Source organism: Vicugna pacos, chromosome 10 (genome assembly GCF_048564905.1).
Source record: "Vicugna pacos chromosome 10, VicPac4, whole genome shotgun sequence".
Classification (NCBI taxonomy): Eukaryota; Metazoa; Chordata; class Mammalia; order Artiodactyla; family Camelidae; genus Vicugna; species Vicugna pacos.
This window is the reverse complement of record NC_132996.1, coordinates 34540320-34545163: the sequence shown is the minus strand read 5'-3', so window position 1 is coordinate 34545163 and position 4844 is coordinate 34540320.

Below are 4844 nucleotides of genomic sequence, written 5' to 3'. Positions count from 1 at the left end.
CCACTTGCAATTTATGCTTTCTACCGAAATCACTCTGTTCTGAACAAGCCAGTCACCTCACTGTGGTGAGGAGGTTGTGTGTCTGCTGAATATTTTATTTACCATCTGGCTGGCAGCAAAGCACAGAACATACTTATGGGCCAATAATGCCCCAGACCATCATATACCAATCCTGAAAAGGTCACTTGCTTCTCCTCATGCCTGGCTGGCACCAGCAATCCCTCACACAGGTCCTGTGCTATTCCTTTGAGGCTTTGGGAAGGAGGGCTCTCTGCTGTGAAGCAGCTGAAGGAGGTTTCTGTCCTTTTACCCAGGCACGAGGGAAGCCTCCAGGCATTTTCTAAGAAGAGGGGCATTTTGCCATCCCAGCTCCTCATCTTCCTACCTTCCTGAAGCCCACATGAGTAAGCAGGGAAGCACCTTTCATGAGTTTGAGGAAATCTGTGACTGTACTTCTGCTATCAGTAGGGGCTCAGTAAATGTGACTTCCCTTTCCAGATCCTCTCCTTTGGAAAGGGATGATTTTGTAGCTCTTTTCCTTGCTCAGGGGACAACATCCAGTTAGGGTTTGAAAGCGCTTCTGTTTTTAGCAATCCTCTTTGAAGATGCAAATACTTTCAAGAGGTCTCTCACTCTGGGTCTTTTTCCTTCCTCCCTTCCTCCCTTCCTCCCTTCCTTCCTTCCCTCCCTCCTTCCTTTCTTTTTTTTTTTTTTATTGAAGTCTTAATCAGCAGTTGTTCCATCACTGAAGATAGATACCCAGGAGGCATGTGGTATACACAAAGAGTACTGGACTTGGCGTCAGTAGCCCTCTACCAATTTTACTCATCAATATTTGCCTTAGGTACAGTTTCCTCATCTGGAAAATGGGTATGATAATAACTTACCTTATGGGGTGGTTGTGAAGATCAGTAGGAGATATGTGTGAACAGGGCTCTGTGGATTGAACAGTGCTAGTATACCCTACCTGCCTTAGAGTGTCTAGGGGGTCAAATAAGACATATCATACTATTCTGTGTAGTTCTGCTTGGTTCTACTTCTATAAACTGTGTAGAAAATTGATACTCATCCCTTTAAGTAATAAAACATTAAAAATATATATTTAGTCCTTGGACTACAGAAGGGTTAGGGTTCCTCAATATATGCTATAAAATATGTATAATTGTGGATTAGAAATGAAATACCATGATTTATTATCTAAATAAAAGTATTAAGTACTATTAAAACTAACATGTGTTGAATACTTACCACAGACTCAATGCCAATCTTTACAAATTACATTTAATCTTCACAACAATCCTATGAGGTAGATCTTCTGTTTTACAGAGGAGGAGATTGAGATACAGAAACTTAAGCAGCTTGCCCAGATTCACAGAACTAGTAAATGGCAGATCAGATCTAGAATTCAAACCCACGCTTGCCTAGTTACATGTGTGTAACCACCATGCTCTGTTGCTTTCCTAATCAATGTATCTCCTATTGAGCATCCTTTTCAAGTATAGGAAGCCAAATCTTTTACTGAATCTCCACTAGCAGGCAACATAGTGTTATTTATGCAAAGTACACAAAACTAAGAAATGGCTCTGAGGGAGCAAAAGGAAGAGGTGGTGGTTGATAACATTCTGGCTCTCACAACATGGTGATATGGTGTCTTGATGATTCCTTTTATCTTTTCAATAGGAAACACCTACAATTAGTATAAGTAGCTTAAGAATTGTGTGTGTGTGTGCTTGTGTATATATTTGTTCCATTTGACAAAAATCTCCCTCCTATGGTATTGCTCTCTTCCCTTTGGCCATAAACCATGAAGGATGGCCATTTTCCTGGTGATGAAGAATCATTGTGAACATCAAAGACTGAGTTGTGTTTGGTGTGATGTGCTCAAAGCCTACCAAGGTGTAAGGCTGGGATGTTCTATTGTTCACTAAGTGAAATTATTATTCCTGTTTTACATATTAAGAAACAGGTCTAGTGTAGCTACAAGCCTAGCTCAGGTCACAAAGAAGGACAGCAACCAGTGTGAAACAGACTTCATCATGACCAAAGGAATAATTTTTTAAATTAAAAAAAAATCGAATTTCAGAAGTATAACATTAAGTAATATACACTGAAAAAATTCAGATTTTACAGATGAGCCTGGTAAAAGTTCAGCAGTTGGCCACTACCTTTAATTGTGGTTCTTTTTCCAAAGAAAGCCTATGATTAACAGTTTCGTGTGTATTGCTTCTCAGATTTTATTTTATATGTGACTCATCTCAGGATTTTGTTAAAATGCAGATTCTGATTCAGTGGATGTGGGATGGGCCTGATACTCCACGTTTCTAATAAGCACCCAACTGATGCTGAAGCTACTGGTCCGTGGACCACACTTTGAGTACAAGTCGTAGGGTATGTTCATTTAAAATTTCATCATTCCTGCAAACTGCATTCCAGAGTGACTGTACCAATTGCACGTTCACCAGCAGGAAATATTAGTACTTATTTTCCTTATATTCTCTCTAATACTTGAAAATCATCACATTAAATTTGTCAGTCTGATGGGAGAGATATGGTATCTATATTTTTAAAAATGTGTTTCCTGGTACTTTTAACAAGTTTAGGCATCCTTTCATATGTGTATTGGATATTTATAATTTCTCTTTAGTTCATTCCTTGTTCATATTCTTAGTCCATTTTTCTGTTTGCATATTTTGCCTCTCTATTTTGTTGGTTTATGTGAATTCTTTATATGTTCTGGATATCAATCTTTGGTCTATTAAATATCTTGCAGATATTTTCCTCTAGGTCTAAAGAACAAATTCCCACCCAGCAGAGCTGTCCAGTGGTTGAATGGAAATGGAGCTGTTCAGAAGTTGCATAATCACTAATTTGGGAGGAATTCGGTGCGTCTACAACGGCTTGTGCCTTTCTCTTTTGTATTAATATAGTATATCAGTTAAGAGCTTATCAGACTGTCTAACAGTTGTTTATTTGATGGCCTCCTCCACTAAACAGTGATCTCCCTGAGGGCAAGGGTGCTGGCCTTTAAGTCATCTCTGTGTTACCAGTAGCCAGCACTGGGTCTAGCACAGAGCAGGTACTCAGAAATATTTAGTGGATAAAGAAGTAGACAGATGCTTAGATGACTCTAAAAGCAGGATTCCAGTCAGGATCTGCCTTGCGATTCAGTGAGGAGTTACTTTGGGTCTTTCAATAAGGTGAGAGAGGAAGAACCAAGAGTCGTTTCTAGGACCCTTTGCTCCTAGTTAGAAGAATGTTCTCTCTGGGTAGCTTATCTCTCCTTAGGTTGACCTTTCAAATACTTTAGGGCTCAAAGATAGTAAAAATAACAATAGTCAATACTTATATAGTGCCTTCAATGTGCTTTACATACATGAATTCATCTAATGCTCACAGCATCCCCATGAGGTGGGTATTATTATTATTATCCCCATTTTATAGATGAAGAAACCAAGGCACAAAGAGGTTAAGTGATTTGCCCAAGATCATACCAGTAAATGGCAGGCCTGGAATATGAATCTCTGGCTCCTTAATCTGTGCTCAAGGGACAACATGTGAAAAACACTAAGCCTGAGACAATGTAAGTACTAAAGAAACATTCCTCTCTTTTTTCACTGCCTGTCCCCCAGAGGTATGCCTTTTCGTCAATGGCATCTCAGCCCTGTGGCTTAGTAGGATGCAATCTTGGACCTACTGCTTCTCCTCAGCCTTTGTCTCTGAACCTTGTATCCATCCCTGCTGGAAGCCCTAGTAATCTCTGTTCTCCTAGGGACTTGGAAAACCCACTTCCCACGTAGCCAGCCCAGGGATTGAGACTTTCCATTATCAAGGCTCATTTTTCCCCTGTAGCCCCCAAATCCCAATTGACACCTCTGGCCCCAAGGCTTTGCATGGTGCTGCCATCTGGTGGGTATAGATGACCACTGACATCATTCTCTGAAGAATGACTCTTGCCATTGGCCCAGATTGGTCCCCTATTCCTCTTTAGCCCTCAGGTCATGGTACCCCACTCAGAATGTAATCAATTGGTAGATAAATTCCATTAATGACTGGCTTCTCAACCCTGGTGGCAAAGATATTCCGAGTGAAGTCTTAGTATTTGGTGGGATGACAGTGTGGCTGTGCTTGTGGGTACGAAGTTCTACTTAGCACCCTGTCACATCACATCAAGAGGGCAGCTGCCTACTCAATATAAGAGATGGGTAAAATCTAAAGATTGTACTGGAAAGACCCCATCAAGGATCTCTAGCCCCTTTCATATGTTCTTCAAGGTATTCACTTTCCTCTTGCAGCAGGAGTGGAAAGAGAGCCTAGGTTCAAATTCTAGGCATAACTTTAAAGAAATAAATTGCACTAGAGTCTCTGCAAGACCTGCTCACATCCAGGAGTGATCCCCTGATAATCTTTAGCAGCTTTCCAGGCTCAGAAAAGACACCCATAATGAGACTTTGAGACTTAGGTTATATCCACATGTTTGTGTAAACTGGACAGGGCCTGGGGCAACTGATCATGCAGACAAAACCTCCGGGACTCAGTAGTTACTTGTTGTGTCAAATGTCATTGAAATGAAGGCCAAATAAATGAATCTCTACCCAGGTAATGTTTATAGGAGGGCTTCCATTGGGGCCCTTTTCTGTCCTTGTGACTGTAAAATTTTTCTGGGTAAAGTCTTTGTGCTCCCTTCTAATTCCCTTGTCTAAAACCAGGGGATTAAGGGTCTTGAGCAGGCATTAAGCAGTCCTGGGGGCAACAGTCCCTGAAACCAGCTCACTGCCCTACTGATGGTGAAGACAGACATTATGAATAGAAAGTCAATGTGCTGGAGCTCAGGTAGGCAACACAAG